Source organism: Stenella coeruleoalba (assembly GCF_951394435.1).
Source record: "Stenella coeruleoalba genome assembly, chromosome: 4".
Lineage (NCBI taxonomy): Eukaryota > Metazoa > Chordata > Mammalia > Artiodactyla > Delphinidae > Stenella > Stenella coeruleoalba.
The window spans coordinates 18,680,273-18,699,323 of NC_137149.1; the positions used below are offsets into that span (position 1 = coordinate 18,680,273).

Consider the following 19,051-nt stretch of genomic DNA (forward strand, 5'->3'; position numbering starts at 1 on the left):
TTGGGCTTCCCTGAGGGCCACTGGACAACCGCAAGGACTTGTTCTTTTACCTTTGAAAAGAGAGGGATGCTAGAAGTAACTAGGTTTATTCATATGTTCTATGTTTTTTAATTAGCTCAACCCTATAGTAAGAGTTGGATGAAAAAGCTATTGAATCAGAGGAGCTCAGCCTTCCTTATATTAATTTCATTCAAATAAATTGTTGTTAATAATAAATATTATTTCAAAGATAGCCCCTTACAGAAAGACCCTGCTATTCCTTGTCTTCTGTGTGGTCTGCTCAGATTAGAGAGATTCGAATATCATTGTCCATTTGTTCTTATTTGACATTAGTGTAAAGGGGACATCCTGACCGTCAATTCAAGGCACTTTTTTTTTTTTTTTAATGTGCAAAAACTAGCAGAAAAAAACCCCTGTCATCTTAAAGCAACTGTGTAAGAAGCAGGAACCTGAATTTACCTTTGGGACAGACTGCTCCTTGGTTTGGGGAAAGCTATATGAACAAACCCTTCAATTATATAAATTTAACACAAGTATCCACCACTAGTGCTGTCCCCCTCCCTGCTCTAAACCCAAGTCAAAAGATAATTGACAGGGCTTCCGTGGTGGCGCAGTGGTTGAGAGTCCGCCTGCCGATACAGGGGACACTGGTTCGTGCCCCGGTCCGGGAACATCCCACATGCCGCGGAGCGGCTGGGCCCGTGAGCCATGGCCGCTGAGCCTGCGCGTCTGGAGCCTGTGCTCCGCAACGGAAGAGGCCACAACAGTGAGAGGCTCGCGTACCGCAAAAAAAAAAAAAAGATAAATGACAAACTGGGAAATTATGCAGTATCTGTGGCATCAAAGTTAAACTAAAAAACAGACAGACCTTAAATATCAGTGAGAAACGACTCACTGGCAAAGGAACATGAACAAGTAGTTCATAGAAAAAGAAATATAAATAAAATATATAGATTAATACATAATTTTTACATAAAGAAGCCTTTTAAAATATATAAACAAAATATAAAACATTCGAGGGAAAGAAATACATTGTTTTATTTCTCAGATGGGTACAGTCAAAAAGTTTAACATATAGGATTAGAGAGTTGAAGGAAACAGGTACTCTCTTTCACTGCTGGTGGGAGATCGATCAACAATAGCATTCAATATTTGAAATAAGTGTATCTTTTAATTCAGCAATTTCTTGTCTAGGAATTTATCCTACAGACATATTCACACACATGCACAAAGATGTGTGAACATATATACTTCAGCTTTGCTTGTGGTTGCAAAAGACTGGAAATAAACAATAAAATGGTCTTCATTAGAGGCTTATGAAAGAAACTATGTGGAGTCATTCATTTAATGTTTTTTGAGAGCCCATCATTGCCAGATGCAATTTATAAAGAACTATTGCAGTTTTTTTTTTTAATGAAGTCAATCTATATACATGGCTGTGGAATGATCTAGGTATACTGAAAAAGTAGAAAATAAGTGAAAAATGTAAGGCATATTGCAATGTGTTTAGCATGCTTCCATTTTCATGAAGGGAAAACATGCATATGCCTGCAATATATATTGGGTTGGCAGAAAAATGCCTTTGGTTTTTAAGTAAAAACAAAAGATAACATTTTTCATTTTCACCAAGAACTTGATTGAACAACATAGTCACCCTTTTGTTCCACAACCTTCTGCCATTTTTCAGGCAACTTCATAATTCCATCTTCCCAAAACTTTTTATCTTTTTGAGCAGAGAATTGTTCTAGGTGCCTTTTACAGTCTTCCAGGGAATTGAATTTTTTTCCATTAAGAGAATTTTGTAAAGACTGAAATCAATGGAAATCCAAAGGTGCAATACCTGGTGAATACAGAAGATGAATCAGAACTTCCCAGCCAAGCTCTAACAGTTTTTGCCTGGTCATCAAAGAAACATGTGGTCTTGCGTTATCCTGATGGAAGATTATCCATTTTCTGTTGACTAATTCCAGACACTATTCATCGAGTACTGCTTTCAGTTGATCTAATTGGGAGCAGTACTTGCTGGAATTAATCGTTTGGTTTTCCGGAAGGAGCTCATAATAGAGGACTCCCTTTCAATCCCACCATATACATAACATCACCTTCTTTGGATGAAGACCAGCCTTTAGCGTGGTTGGTGGTTGTTCATTTCACTTGCCCCATGATCTCTTCCATTCCACATTATTGGACAGTATCCACTTTTCATTGCCCATCACAATTTGTTTTCAAAACGGAACGTTTTCGTTATGTAGATTATGTATATAGAGAACTGTATGCGGAAATACAGTCAAGAAGGTTTTTTTCGCTTAACTTATGAGGAACCCAAATATCAAAGTGATTCACATGACCAACCTGGTGCAAATGATTTCAACGTTTGATTTGGATATTTTGAGTATGTCAGCTATCTCCCGCGTGGTGTAACATTGATTGTTCTCAGTTAATGTCTCAATTTGATCACTATCAACTTCAACTGGTCTACCAGACTGTGGAGCATTGTCCAGTGAGAAATCTCCAGCAAACCAGTTTTGACACATTCAATCAGTCACAGCACCTTCTCCATACACTGCACAAATCTTTTTTTGCGTTTCAGTTGCGTTTTAACCTTTCTTGGAATTAGAAAGCATAATATGCCGAAAATGTTGCTTTTTTCTTCCAACTTCAATATTAAAAGGGCTACACAAAAATTCACCAATATTGATAATTTTTTTAAAATACACGCTGATACGACAGCTGTCACAATACAATCTAACGAAATTGTTTCGAATGAAGTTAAAGACAACTAAGTGCTACTAGAGGCATCTTACAGAAAAAAAACGAATGACCATTTTGGCCAACCCAATACGTGCTTTTATAGACAGAATATTTCAGGAGTGTCTGCCTCTAGGGACTGGAATCTGCAGTTAAAGGAAGACTTCTCATTGTACTGTTTTTGTACTACTTGATTTTTTTAAACCATATGCATGTACTAATTTTTCCTATTTATTTGAAAACATATGTAATGAGAAAAATATAATAATTTGAGGTAAAATTCCTCAATAAAAACCAGAAAGTAAATGCAGTGTCCATGAAATAAAGATGCCCTGTGTCGTCTCTGGCCATGTCCTGTAGGATTCCAGGGACAGCTCTCTGCTGACTTCTGCACTCCATCTTATCCTCCCCATTGGAAAGTGGCTGCAGTTGTATTTTGAGAGAAGATCTTTGTAGGTATCCCTTCATCCACTTATTGCCTCGCTCCTCAAAGTTGGACTCTGAGGTATTTTAATTTTCAGTTCCATTATAAGAGATAAAACCAAAATTCATACTGAATATGAAGGGATGAGGGCCCAGAAATAGGCCACATCACGGAACAGGAGAGAGCATGGATTGATTTGGTGCCCATTCCCCAAATGTCCACAAGGACATGTTGAGAATCTTCCAGTGAGAAGATGTTCCTGGACTTTCTCAGGCAGCTAATGTCTTATAATTGGTTTCTTATTTCTTCATTTACCATTTCTATAAAATGAAGGAGTATTTTTTTAATGTGAGCTTAAGGATGTTTTCCTTTTAAACATTTTTATTGACACCTTGAATTAGGTTTCTTTTCATTCTTTTTGTTGTTGGGTTTTAACTGGTTAAAAATTAACTTTGTACAATAATACAAAGTTATACAATATCTTTGTGAAAAATGCAAGCATTACAGATAATGGTGAGAGTATCCTTTGGACTCCACCCCCAATCCCAGTCACTTCCTTCTTCTTCCCAGATAAAACCATTTTTCTCAGTTTGGGGGGTATCACTTCAGATTTTTCTTTGTGCATTTACATGCATATGTGTACCATAGAAAAGATACAGTGTTATTTAGTATGAGTGTATGTATCTTTACATAAATGGTATCACGTTTCCCTAACTTTCAGTAACTTGTGTTTTCGCTCAGTGTATGTCTTAGAATTCTTTCCATGATAACTAAACATGGATCTACCTTGTTTATTTTAATGGCTACAGAGTATTCCAGAGTCCTAAATTATTTCCTGACTGATGTACATTTAGGTTTTACACAAGTCTTGGCCACTACAAACAGTGCTGCGATGACCATCTTTGTACGTATCTCCATGTGCATATATTTAACTTTTTCTCCAGAGTTACCTAGTGATGGATTTATTGGGTTCCTGCATTTTCAACTTTAATTTTAAAATACATTGCCAAATTCACCTCCAAAGTAACTGTACTGTGTTACATTCTGACCAGTGAACAGCGCTCGTGCCTTCACAGAGGCGCCATTCTTGCTAAAGTTTCAGCATCATAAAGCTGGAAATGCTAATTAGTAGTACAGATGATAAAATTAAAACTTAAAAGCCTTTCTACAACTTAGAAGGATTAAGGTAAAATTAGTAGATATAGTAAAGTTCTGCTCCTAAGTTTAAAAAAAGAATAAATTGAGCAAGTATAGCATGGCAGAATCTGGCTTAGAAAAAAGTCACGTAAAAAATACCACATGGAAGTTAAAAATTCAATGGCCTCATCCCAGGCCTACAATCCCCGTGTAAACCTATACCTCTGATTGTCCATGATTTGAAAATAAAGGTCATCATTGCTGTTGGTATACTGAAAAAAGAAACATAAAAGATCACATGATTAGTAGAAACCAATAGGGTAAATAATTGCCCCCAAAACTACCATAACTGGGCTTCATTAATAGATGTTTAGTAAGCAGATAAGAGGGTACAATTTCTCTGAACTTTGAATACATCACATATGGAACATTAATATCTTTTTTTTTTTTTTTTTTTTTTTTTTTGGGATGCGGTCCTTTCACTGTTGTGGGCTCTCCCGTTGCGGAGCACAGGCTCCGGATGCGCAGGCTCAGCGGCCATGGCTCACGGGCCCAGCCGCTCCGCGGCATGTGGGATGTTCCCGGACCGGGGCACGAACCCGTGTCCCCTGCATCGGCAGGTGGACTCTCAACCAGTGCGCCACCAGGGAAGCCCTGGAACATTAATATCTTAAGGGGACATTGACAAGACAGAGTTTTCAAGATAGGGTAACACTGATTACCATAATCATGCAAATTCCCACTTTTCATCAGGTTCTTTTATGCAAAGGCTGAATGAAAGTTCATTACAGCAAGAAACTGCAGAAACACTCTTCCTTCAGTTCTCCAAAGAGAGTTTCTACTTATTATGGACTCTTTGTCAGCCTTTCTAGACACAGGAGAATGGACCACCATAGGGCTTCCATCTCTACAGTTCTAAGATTCTTTATCTTTTCTTGGATATACTTCTGTTTTCCCAGAAATGTTCCCAGACATCAGTAGCTTTAACCTGACTACATATGGTAATGTGTACCAAATTTAGAAATATTTTAAACTCCAACCCACCCAAACTGGCTAACTATAGCCAGTGTTTATTTATGTTCAGAGGAGAGGATTGAATATTTTTCTCTTTCATCTCAGAGGAAGCATCAGCTTTATCGTAGTCCAATTTACTATATCTTCAGCCAAAACTATGACTTTCTTTGTAACTCTTCAGCCAATGACCTCAAGACTGACCTACAGCAGTCATCTCCCTGGGGATGAAAAAGGTTATTTAAACACTTCAGTCCCTAGTCATTAGGAGAATACAAAATTTCATTTCAAATTAGTGTTAAGGTCTTCTCACAAAAGTAATACAGAAAGGAGTAGTGATTAAAAAAAAAAACAAAAAAACTGGAACCAGTGTTGACTAGACTTGAAATTTTCAAGTGTTCTCTCAATATTCCTTCTATGATCGGAAAATGCATTTCATTAATTTAAACTGTCCAAAACAATGTGCTGTCTGAAAAACTAACATTCTGACCAGTAGTTAACTAATAGAATAATGAAGTTATTTTAAAGATTCTATTTAAAACCATTGCAATTCAAATAGGCTGAGATAAAGTTAATGTTTTCACTATCCATGTAAAAGGCAAACATAGTTAGAAAAACAATCAATAATATTATTATAAGGACAACTATTTAAAAACTTTAGCATTATGTATATGTACGAACAGCAAATGAGTACTAATTTCCAATTTTTCCTGTTTATTTATTATAGAGCATCTGGACATCTCTCTACCTTACATGTCTATTTAGAAAAACAATTTGAGGGGACTTGCCTATTAAAAGACAGAAGAGCTTAAAATTATAAAAATGAGCAACACATGTCACTTAAAAGGACAGTACTAATTGTACCAGGAGCTGGATCTTTACATTAATCGATCACTGAATTTAGCTCTAATCTTCCTGGCAGACAAGGCAATAAGGGAAATAAGTTGTGTTCTAAAATGTGTGCTATTTGATAAGAGCTCACGGAAAAGTTAACTCTTTCCTGGCATCAATTCTCTTAGAAACCTGTTAAGTGGCTCTTTATAAAGGGAGCAGTAAGTAACGTAAGGGCCAATATTTTGAACTGTAATTTCACCAAAGATTAAGAAAATATTCTTCAGATTTCCTTAATAAAGCCAAGTTCAACATTCAGTTGTAACTTGGTGAAAGCATTTCTGTAGAGGATTTTAAAAATGTATTTCAGAAACACAGTATTCTGTTGATCTAATTTAATACAAGAACAGATTTTACGTAATTTAGAAGAACAGTTGAATAATACACTCCTTAGGTCTTCTCTCTCAAATATCAGTTACCCCATGCCCAATTATATACTTATTACTATTATTATTTCTTACAACTACAAGAATGTTCATGAAGATAAGCACAAAGAAGAAAGTATTGCTGTAATATCCCTAGCCAGCAATTATAATGCTAACATTTTCTGGTGTATCCTTCATAGATGATGGATAAGGATAGAGATCTATAAATAGTTTAGTTTTTACCAAATTGGGTCATACTGGACACATTTTTATAACATTTTCCATTAACCAGTATATTATGAACATTTCTACATGTCATTAAGTATTTTTCTGTAGCTTTATTCTTAATGCCATCGTATTATTGCATTGCATGGATATACAATAATTTACTTAATCCACTGCTTGTGGACATTTAGGTAGTTCTCACTGTTTAAATGATATCTTACTGTATAATTCTAATTACTTTCTTAGGACTAATTCTTTGCTCTTATGTCCTTTTGATTTCCCTTTCATGGGGCTCATTGCACTTCTAATTATTTGTGTAATGTCTATTCACTCACTGATAGAATATAATTTCCAGCCCTTGATATAGAAGACACTCAATAAATAAATACTTCTGATTAAATAAATGAATGTTTTAAGACTTTGGGGTACATTTTATCAAGTTTGTTTGAAAAAGTTGTGTCAGTTTACACTTTTCCTGAAAGCATGATGAGAGTCCCTCTTTTTTCCATATTCACTTTGGGTATCAACTCGGGCATCACCTTGATGTGCAAAAAATGTCAGTTCACTAAATTACTGTTTTAATTTAAATTTTTAAATTTTTTCATAAGTTTGGCAAGTGCTAAGAAAAGGTCATTTCAATGTTATCTGGAAAGTGCCTAAAATACCAGTGTTCAAAGCAACACTCTCTGGTCCAAGTTACCAGATTCACAGACAATAACTTCAGGCTATAAATATTCAGAATTTTGACTTTTAGTCTGGAAAGGAAAGATTTTCATCTGCACAGAGGTGGACCATAGGGGTTCCTATGAGCCTGACATTTGGGGAAAGAGACAGGAAAAGCCAGTCAGGTACCTGTACCTTTTAATTGTTCTTTTCTGCTCATCACATTTCCATACGACATGGATTTTTAAAGGAACAAAAGATAAAATATTCATTGACCGTTTTTCTTGGTCAATTATTATAAGCACTTAATTTAAATTTATTTTTCCTCTTAATGTGTTCACTTTTCTCCCCCATTTCCTGATACACTTTGAATAAATCCCACTGTGCAATCATATCCACCTCACTGGTATTAAGTACTGTTAGTGACATCAGTGTGTAGGCTGCAAAAAATACCTAACTTTTGAGAGGAGCTAGTCATGCAATTTGTGTCACCCTGTTTTCACTTAAAGCCATCACATTAAAAACAAAAACAAAACCAAAAAAAAAAAAAAATTACCTCACTCATCCTGAGCAAAATGACACAGATTTCTTCATTTTGCAGTTGCTGAGGGTGTCAATTCTCTTGAGAGTCTACGATCTAATTCACACCCATAAATCACGGGTCATGGCTTCTGATGGGTGATGGCGTCAGTGCCTAAGATCAGCTCATTCTGATATTTCCAGAAGATGTTCTGGTATAATGATAAAATTTTCAAAGAGTAAATGGAAGTTGATACTTCAAGACAGCTGCTTGCAAGTGTACTTTCAACATCATTGTTCACACATAAAATGAAAAGGGAGGATACTAGCAATTTACGGCACCGAAACTGAACTCTTTAAGAGACACAGCAAAAAGAAAGACCATGTGTTCAAGGCGTTGATATCATATAGTTGAGATAGGGTGTCTTGCACAGGATATGTCAATAAGACCTGTTACTGCCCAAACCTCAAGTAGACCCTCAGTTTTCTCAGGGAATTCTACCATATTGCCTCGGTTGCTTAACACTTTCAACCTCTGAGACCATTTCACACTTCTCCTTTTATCTTAAACTTCCAACAAACCCCATTCTTAGTTGACTCCTCCTTTTGCTTCTTATTTCACTGAAGGTAATGGAATCAATTAGAATAGAATTCCCTCAACTTCCCACCATCAAACAGCCAACCTACTTGTATCTGCTCCCATGTACTCTATGTGGCCCTTGACCTGCCCCGTGCCCACCTCCACCTGAATATGGGCTCACATTTCCTCTCCCTTGCTGAAGGGTTGTTCCCCAGCATCAGTTTTGCTCCTTCCCAGTAGATCATAAAAATATGATCAGCATAAAAATATGTAGCTCTTTCCCTAACTTCATAAAAGTCCCTCCCTTCCCTTGGCCCAGACCTTTCCAGGTACCACCCCATTTTCTGCTTCCCTCTAAAGCAAAATTCCTCAAGGGTTGTCTAATTGTTGCTTCTTCTGCTTCCACCCATTTGTTTCTCTGTTTTGAGCCCTTGATTTCATTTATTGCTTAAGCAACTGTATGACAACAGAAGTGATGACTGCAAAAAAGACTTCATCCACATTCCACTAGCCTAAGACATCAGTTCTTGTTTTATTTGTGCTTGCTTTTTGTATTTGCTCATTGGTGTATGCCCTTTTTTACCCTGTTCCAATCATAGACTAGGAATATTTTTTTTATGCTACTCTCCTTGCTTAACAGTATAATTTCCTATCTTGCTACACAATTTAAAGAATTCTTATTTTAAGAATTAAATTTCATCTAGTTGATACGTGTATAATTCATTTCACCATCCACTATTTTGGGCCATTTAGATGGTATTTTACCATTGTTACAAATACTGCTTTGGTTAAGCACTTCATGTACCTAATTTACCAGTAGCCTTTGTATGAATTGTTTGTCCATGTAGATTGTAGAGAAGTCATTTAAAATGTGGTATAACTATCCAATGATATAGTGGCTGGTATTCTATCTACTATGGAAAAAGTATAAGATCCTCCGTAATATCATGTCACATCAAGTTGGACTTGGGATGGGAGGACGGTTGCCTCATCTTCTTCCTGGTTACACTTCACCACTGTTCTTTCAAGCCCTGATGGCATGGGTCATTCAGTGGCCATCTTCAAGATTCTCCAGGCCAGAAGTAGACACAGTGTCCATGTTCTGGTATGCCCCATACTTCAGGAGATCACATTACTCTCCCAAGAACTCTCTGTATGCATTACTTTGGTGGCATCACCTGACCATACCTGTGTGTTCTGCAACTCAGCAAGCATCCAGCCAAGGAACTGGACACAAGTCACCTCATTTACAATCTCTGTGCATCTCCTCAAGTGCTTCTCTCCAGGAATATTGTTTTCCTTAAGGCCTAAACATCACTCTTCCCCATCCCCAAATCTTTCTTTACACAGACTAGGGAGAGGAGGGTACTGGCTGATGTGCCCATTAGGAAGTCCTGCCGGGATATTCTGGCAGCTTGACTTCCAGATAGTTCTCTTATGGGAGAACATTTGTCTCCATCTGCTCCCCAGCATTGGGTCTAGCATAAATCTCACAACTTCTGGGTAATAGGAAAATCCTATTAACATCCTATTACTATTACATACCTTTCCTTTCTTCAAAGTTTTCCTTGTTGCTTTAATTTTGGTCTAGTGCTTGTAAACAGTATGTGTGGCAAGTATCTTGTCTGCTTGCTCCTCTGGACCCACTATTCACCCTTCTGGTCCCTGCAAAAGGGCTGACTTGTAGGGACCACACCAACTTCTTCCCTTGCTCTCTGGCTAAATCAAGGGAGGGAGACTGAAGTTAATTCTTGACTCCTTCCTGTGATGTCACCTCTATGACCTTCAACTAAGAGTCACTGCTCCTCTCTGGGTGTCCTACTCTACATGATTCTTTCTTTCCAGGTTCTGGGAATCCCACCCTCCCTTTGTCCTTTTGGGCCTCGGAGTGGGAACAGCCCTGCTGGTGTTCACCCAGTATCACACTATGCCTTGTACTTCCACTCCCCATGCACACCTTCCAGAGGAGGCCTTTCTCAAATTATCCTGTTTCCAATGTGTCATCTTACTGAGGCCCTGCCTGATACAGAATATAATCGAATTTGATTTTCAAACTCAATCTGAGAGTTTTTGCCTTTTGATAGGAGAATTTCACAATGGTAGTGAAAATTTATAGACTTAATTTTATTTCTTCCACTTCATTGTACATTTGTATACTTTCTTTTCTCTCTTTTCCTCACTCTTATTAGATTGATAAGGTTTCTTTTTATCTGTTTCTCCTCCACTCATAAATTGGATTTCCATTCTGCTACTCATAACTTTCCTGGCTTTAGAAGTTATTTTTATATTTCTATGGATATGTGAAAATTAAATAATGTCCTCCAACTTGCTCATTCCCTACCAGACATACATTTTTTCAATTTTACTAATAGTTGTCTTCCCAACTGTAATAATTACATCTTTCTATCGATGGATCAAAAAATAAGTAACAACTTTGCCTTCCTACCACACTCTATTACTAGCTTAATACTTCTCCACTTCTTCCACTGAAATGAAACCTTTAGAACATTTGACTGCCCATACCTTCCCTATTGTTTGCGGTATGTGGGTCTCTCACTGTTGTGGCCTCTCCTGTTGCGGAGCACAGGCTCCGGACGCGCAGGCTCAGCGGCCATGGCTCACGGGCCCAGCCTCTCCATGGCATGTGGGATCTTCCCGGACCGGGGCACGAACCTGTGTCCCCTGCATCAGCAGGCGGACTCTCAACCACTGTGCCACCAGGGAAGCCCAAATCTTGAGTTTGTATGAGATAATTATAGGATTTCAAACCCAGACAGTCATCAAGTTTTTCCTCATAGAATCTCCTGTTTCAAAATTCTTACCAGAGTATGATCTCCAGTTAACTGTCATATTCCATTTAGATATAATTGTAAATATTATGAAATTCATTGTTCATCAATGTTTCCTGAACTTTTCATCTTCCCTATCATGAGATTTGATTTTCATTTGGTTAGAAAATTTTCTCAGAAAGGTACACAGGTAGGATATTTTTGGAGCCTCTGCAACACTCCAAAGCTTCTTTACTTTGCTCTCACATGGGGATGAGAACTTCCCTTGATAGAGGGATATTGCCAGTGGTCTGTAAATATAAATGCAAATTGTCTGATTCAACCAAGGTTACAGATAAGAAGTCTATTACTAGTCTAGTTATCTTTCCATTATCAATTGCCTTTGAAAGTTTTGTTCTTTGTCTAGAAGCCTTGGAAGATTTTCAACTATGATGCCAGATGGTGATTTCCTAAATCCATCATTCCTTCCACATTTATTAGTGAGTATTATATATATATAGTGTTGTATACTGTAAGGAAAAGCTTTTTCTTCTCATTCATTCATTCATTTTTGTATATTAGTATGAACTCTTGGTTGCTTAATTTATTCAGTAGGCAATATCTGTTTCTATTGTTGTTTACTGACCCTCAAATTGTCCCGGATTTGCCTAGCCCCTTTAGGCTGGCTTTCAGTTCTTTTGACATATTCTCATCATTCTTTGAACACTTCTGTACTTTCTGGCACACACACAAAAATTTTCCAGGCTTATCTTATACTTTTCCAACCCCAGCCCTGGAATCAAGTATATCTTCAAAGAGCTTTGGGCTTTTTTTTGTTTTGTTTGTCTGTCTGTTTTTCTTTTGTTATTTTTTTGCAGAGAATGGTATTTAGTAACAGATCTGAACAGTAGGTATTCTCAATGTTTTTGCAATGGCATTGCCCTTAGGTTCTCTCAATGGAAAGAGCTAGGGCATATATATCTGCACACACACACACACACACACACACACACACACACCTATATACATATACTATCGAAAACACAAACACAAAATGACTGATATATCCAATTCTGATTTTACATACTTCAGGGTTTATTCCAGTTTCCTCCCTTTCCATATTCGTAAATCCTTTTTCTAAGAGGGAGAAGCCTGGCCCCCATAACCCCAATATATTTGTTTGTTGGATCAACCCCCAAGGTAATCAGTCTCTTCTCATCCCCACTGCCCCCTGAGTGGGCATCCACTCACCTCGTTCTGCAATTGCCCACATGTACGGATGCTGTCCCTATCTTGCGTGGGCGCACATGCCACGCCATCGCTACAACCCCACTCCATGCAAAGGCCTTTCTCATCCCTCTCAGGAACCACCTCCTTGCACTGGGCCACTAGCACCCACTGTCCAATGTGGATACTTACTTTTGCTCAATTTCACCTACTGGCTTTAGTACCAAATTATTTAAGCAAGAAAGAATGAAGGAAAGAAGGAAGGAATGAAGGCAGGCATTTAGGAAAAAAAATTATCTATCTATACATATATGTGTATGTATACCTACATTTATATGTATATATTCCAAAACTCCCATCACCATAATTGATGCCCTTTCTTTTATTACTTTATTTTCTTTTTCTTATTACCAAAGCAGGTCATACAAGCAATGTAATACTGATAAGTGTAGGAAAGGGAAAACATTTTCTTCTAACCTCTCAGGTTTTGTATCTGGGAGCCTACAATTAAACTGAGAAAAGATAGATTAATAGGAGAAAAACTGTGTGTTTCTTTGTAGATGTTAATATTTTCACATGCACAGGGGCTTCAAGATAAAAGTGAAAACCCAAAGAATCCGTTAAACCAGTGGACTCATGTCTGTATCGTTTTTAACACAGGGTAATAAATTGTGGAGAAGTGAGCAAAGGAAAAGGGGTTTGGGGCCTCTGTGGGTAGTAAACTGTGGAAAGATGACTAGGAAATATATGGGAGACAAAACTTGTTTAGTTAGGCAGATAAGAGCTATATTTCTCCTCTTCCTGGAGAGGAAAGCACATTTACAAATGGAAATTTATATCACCTTTACAAAGGGAAATTTATGCCCCGGTTTTAGGTAGAAAGGGGGAGGCAAAGAGTTCTTCCTGTGTCACCTCTTCTCAATTGCCTTCAGCTCAAAATAATCCTTATGCCAAAGTAGCATATTTTGGGGTGGTATGTGCTGATTCCTTTCACAAGCAAAAAGAAGAAAGTAACGAGTACTTATAACTGGGCCAGCTGCATGGGCATGTGACCCGTGCAGTCACACAGAGCCCTGCACCCAGAAGGCTCCTGCACTTGGTTCAATGCCCTGCTGTCACCATCCTGAAATTCTTGGCAATTGTTGAACAAGTGTAGGGGAGGGAAAAAAAACATTCCCTCTACCCTTTTGAGTTCTTGGTTGAGGCCCCCTTGTTAATAAAAAACAGGTTAACAAGAGAGAAAAACAAACAGAAATTTATTAACATGTATACGTCATGTATATGTGGAAGATACCCAGGGAAAATGAGTAACTCTCCAGATGGCCCAAGCCACTACCTTAAATTCCATCTTCTGCTAAAGACAGGGAGAGACCAGTTATGGGAAGTTACCAGGAAAAGCCAGGTAAACAAGGGTAAAATTTGTTATGCAGATTGACGTCTGTGCCTTCTCTATTATTAGTAAGATTCTCTTGTGATTTAGTCAACCTGGGATTCCTGGTACTGAGAGGCACAGAGGTTTCCTTTATAAATGCAAATGTCCCTTACAAAAGGGTAACTTCTCTGTTTTAGAGCTTCTGCTGTGTCTGCAGGCTCTCAAAAATAATCAGTTTAAGGTAATAATCCCTGTGTCAAAGAGGCATATTTTGGGGTGGCATACTTTGCTACCCTTCACAAGGGTCCCTGCATTTTCATTTAACTTCCATCACTCCTTTCTAAGAAAGTATGCATGTTTTTATTTTTATATATTTTAAAATGAAATCACAGGTGCATATTACGTTATCTACTTTTCTCAGCTGAAAAGTTTGTTTTATATGTCAATATGGTATATGTTCAGCATTGTTTTTAATGCCTGCATAATATTTAATTTTATGGATGTACCATTAACTTATTTAACTAATTACTTATTACTGAACATATAGATTATTTCTACCTATTAAACATAGATTATTTCTAGCTTTCTAACATTACATTTGGGTTAATAGGTAGGCTTGGGTTAAAATCCTTCCTGCATCACTTACTAATTGTATCACCTTAAAACAAATTCATCTATTTGAATTTCAATTTCCTCATCTATAAAATGGGGAAAATAATAGACTCTCATAGTGAAACTGAGTCCCCCTAAAATCGAGTTCCCCTGCTGAGTTTATGACAAACCTCTCTATCTAAAACTTTATTCCCTTTTTTGCCCCATCCCTGTCCCCCTCAGGATTGAGGGGTATCAAAGAAAAGAGGGGATTGAAACCAAGCAGGACTCTGCAGGGCCCTCCCGGGTACAAAAACCCCTGTGCTCCATGTTTTCTTGTTTGTAAAAGAAGGCTTTAGTCTTCTAGACCTTCCCTCAGTTCAAAGAGCAAACTCAAGTAGTTACTAATTAGGAAAGTGAGGGAATTCAGAAACAAAGGAAAAGCAGTCAAGAAACAATAGTTCAGCAATGAAACAGAGTCCTAGTTTCTCAAGAGATATACATAACAATCTGATGCGTATCTTTGAGTTGTTTTGTAGAAACAAAGACCTCTGTCCAGGTGAAGGATGGTGACTACATTCTGAGCACCAGCACTAGCTCCCAGACCGGTTGGAACCAGAAGGTTGATGATTTAGATTCCTGAAACATCACCTTGTCACGTCACCACCAACCAATCAGAAGAAAGCCCAGGAGCCGTAAATCTCATCCACATGTTGCCTTTAAAAACCCTTGCCTGAAAGCCAATAGGGAGTTCGGGTCTTTTGAGTGTGAGCTGCCCATTTCCCTTGTTTGGTGCCCGGCAAATAAATCCTGTACTTTCCTTCATAACAACCTGGTATCATTAGATTGGTTTTGCTGCGTGGCAGGCAAGCGGACCCAAGTTTGGTTTGGTAACAATAGTTATTTTTTTATTTAAGGGTTAAATGAGATACTACATACAAAGCACTTTGTGCCTGGTACATAGTATTTGCTTAATTAACTTTTCCTCAGCTATAAAATGGGAATCCATCTCACAGTTTTTGTGATAATTAAATGAGTTATTATATGTAAAGTGCATATAATAAGTTCTCAGTAAATGTTAATCTGATTATCAACTATAAACCAATTCGGAGATGATTGATAATAAATTATCAATTAAAAGACCAAAAAGTGAAAAACAAACTCTGTCAGTTATTTATAAACAGACAAAAATACTTTAAAAATTTACAAATGCTTCTTTGACCCAAATATCTGAAACCAAGAGGAATTATGTGCCCAAACCTTAGTTTACTCTGGTAAGTTTCTGGAACACAATGGATAGTTGTACGTTTTATTTAGATTACTGGGCCCATTTTCAATCATGCCACTGTTGAAGAGGGAAAACTTTCCCCTACCCTCTGGGTTCTTTTGGCTGGTATAATAATTAGATTGACACAAGACAAATAGGAGAAAATCAAATTAAATTTTGTGTGTTCAGAGGTCTCATAGATATGGAACCTAAAGAAATGACCAGAGCAGGCAGCTTTTATACTTTTTAGACAAAGAAACTACACAATTGTGAAGAACTGACAAGACACAGAACTTTGGGCTTGGGGTAGTAAAGTAACAAGTGTTGTTTATACAGCCTTCTGAGCACTGACTTCTCTCTCTCTGGTGATAAGAATGTCTCCCTACCTCCTGGTGCAGGGAGGGTACCTTTCACACGGGGGATTTATTTCCTGCTTTCAGGGAGACAGAGGAGGGTCAGAGTGTCCATCTTGTATTGGCTGTTTCTTAAGTAATTCAAAATAATCAATATGCCACTTTGGCACATTTGGGGGCAGCCTGCCCTAACACCATTAATTCCAGTTTTAAAACCAGAACAATATTCCCTCTTCATCTCTGTTTCCTACAGTGAAGAAAACTAACATTTTCCTTTTACTCGTTCCATTATGACTCTTTTTATCTAGCTCTCAGACATATTTTGGACTAAATTCTTATGTCTTTTAAATTCTTCTCTAGTAGTAGACATTTGGGATGTTTGCTCGTGTATCTGGACCAAGGCCAAATATTCATCGCTGCCTATTTTAAGTATCTTGAACAAATTTAAAGTGGTTTCTCTTCCTATTCTTTTCCATCTTATTCTCCTCTCCAGGGTCCAGATCCTGCAAGTCTGGACATGCCCTTCGAGGTGCAGCCCCAGGCGAGGTGAAGTGATCTAGGGATTTCCCTACCAAGCCTGAAACTGAAACCTCTAAAAACTCATCTTGATTTCTTTCCACATTCCTTTTCATTTGCCTTTCTGGCACAGTCCTCCTTTTTAGAAAACTTCTTATCCCTCCAGAGCCTCTAAGCCGGCTGCACGTTTCCGTGCCTCTGGTCTTGCAGTCCCATCTCAGCTGTGGCGAGGTTGTGCCCTCTCTTCTGAAACCCTCCTTGTTTCGAAGGCTCTATTATTTAGTCTGAGGCATCGTTGCCTCAGGGAGGATCAGCATTATTAAGGGAGGAATGTAAAAACAAAGAAAAAATTATTGTTCAGCTTTTGTGTTTCAAGAACAGACTTTTGAAACCCAGAGCTGAGACAATAGCTGTGAAAGAAAAAAATATATATATCAGGGCTTTTTGAGGGAGAAAAGGTTTTTTCAGTTCCAAAAAGTTAGTTTTCAGTATCAATTAAAAAATCCCCTAATGAAGTTTAACAGAAAAATTACCTTGTAAAGAAAGTAGTTGAAGAACCTAGCAGGTCAGAGAGTAGAAAAGTATTGCCCCAGAAGAGGGGTGGAAAGTGCCTCAGAGCACATGGATGGCATGTGGGTCAGAGAAGGCGTATGTCCCACTTCCTTAGGGGTTGAAACCTTGGATGGTAGCTGAAGAGACTCTACTGACAAGTTTTCAAAATGCCAAGATGGGGAGCCTCCTGTCCTAAGATGGAGCTCTGGGATGGCCGGAAGCCTCATAAGACCCACACAGAGCCTGGTGCAGGCTTACTCACCTCACTCACCCGGAAAGGGGCAGCGTGCAGTCAGTGCTTCCAGGCCCTAGGAGGGATGAGAGGGGTGTGTGTGTGTGTGTGTGTGTGTGTGTGTGTGTGTGTGAGAGAGAGAGAGAGAGAGAGAGAGAGAGACACACACAGACAGAGACAGAGAGAGAGACAGAGACAGAGAGAGAGAGGGAGAGACAGAGGGAGAGAGGGAGAGACAGACAGAGAGACAGAGAGACAGAGAGACAGAGAGAGAGGGAGAGAGGGAGAGAGGAGAGAGACTGCAGGGCCTCAGGGCTGGGACTCAGAGGGGCGACTACAGCACTGACTACACCTGGGGATCAGATGAGTTACCAGATCTCAGTTGATGATGACCACCTAAACACCACATGGGATGGCATATCTGTGCGCCACCAGTGTCAGTAAGTGCTGATAAATAGAGACCTCTGGATGACAGAGTGGTAGGAGAACAAGTATCCAGGACACTGGCCGATGCCTAGCCACCTTGGAAGCCCCCTCTACTAGACGCTGTTGGTCCCACCCCACACCCTTTATTTGACCAGTACACCCCCCTCAGCTGTTGTGAGTGTTGGCTGATAGTAGCTTGTGGATCCACCCTTCTCCAGAGAATTGCCCTCACCAGGGAACTGCCCAAAACTACTTGGGAGGTTTACTGCACACCCCCTGCCTCCACCCACCCAACCAGGGAACCAATGACTGACTGACACGGGGTACAAAAACCTGTCCCCCTTGTTTCAGCACCCTTTGCTTCTGAAAGCGTTCCGGCGTTCAGGTTCCAGTCATGCATCAGTCCTTTGGTTCCGTAGGGAGGAACTTTAGTTCCAGATGTTATTTTAGGTCAAAATTTTCTCCTCTGGGCATGCTTTGGCCACATGACTTGCGGGTTTTGTTCTGCTGTCTCTGAAAACAACTCAGTACCTTTTTAGAAACAGGATAGGGCTAGTTTGGGCTGGTTCAACAGTTATAAGGAGCATCGACTTTGTGGTGCCACTCACACCCCGGGGCCCCCCAGCAAGCTGAGGCTGGATTTCAGCAGAAATCTCATTGTGTTTAGCTTTTTTGTTTGTTTATTTTTTAAGCTTTCCTTTCAGGCTCCTCTTCTGCTACTCTGTCAGCCGCCACTTTGAATTTTTCCCAGATTGACCGCTTGTAACAAATCTCTGTCTCTCTGGCTTTACATCTTCTGAGAATCTGGACACCAGATGATTGTTAAGATGCAAAACAAGGGCTGGCAACCCTTGGCATGAGAGCTACTCTTCCCCAACCAATCATGACCCACCAATCACTAAAAGCCTGGACGTGGTCTTAGAATCCTTCACAAAAGACGCTCCCAGAAGTGCCTACCAATGGATAGAATTGGCATGGGAGCTGAAACCTATCTGTCATGGGATGGTGGTAGCAGTCAGGTCCTGCAAAAAATAAATGGCATCTCAAACTTGGTGACGTGAAGAGAGTTTATGAGAACAAATCTCTGACCTCATCTCCCTCCTCTATTTCAGTGTCCTCCCAGTGTTTCCTATTGGCCGGCCCCAACTGGAATACAGAAGGCAAGATAGATCTCTTTGGTGCAG

The 19,051-nt window shown here is 39.0% G+C and overlaps 1 protein-coding gene across 5 annotated transcripts in view; it reads right to left on the reverse strand.

The window, feature by feature from the left end:
• BBS12 (Bardet-Biedl syndrome 12) overlaps positions 1-19,051 on the reverse strand; it is a 94,858-nt gene continuing 75,807 nt past the window's right edge. For 2 of the 5 annotated variants that reach the window (XR_013828031.1, XR_013828032.1), the window contains 3 exons: positions 8,021-8,195; positions 4,532-4,581; positions 1,108-3,492 (listed from right to left, as the gene is read on the reverse strand). The gene's annotated coding sequence lies outside the window, so the exon portion shown is untranslated. Of the gene's footprint in view, positions 51-1,107; positions 3,493-4,531; positions 4,582-5,119; positions 5,542-8,020; positions 8,196-10,114; positions 10,283-19,051 lie in introns of those variants that run through there. The other 3 variants (XR_013828030.1, XR_013828033.1, XR_013828034.1) reach the window with 3 other exon arrangements.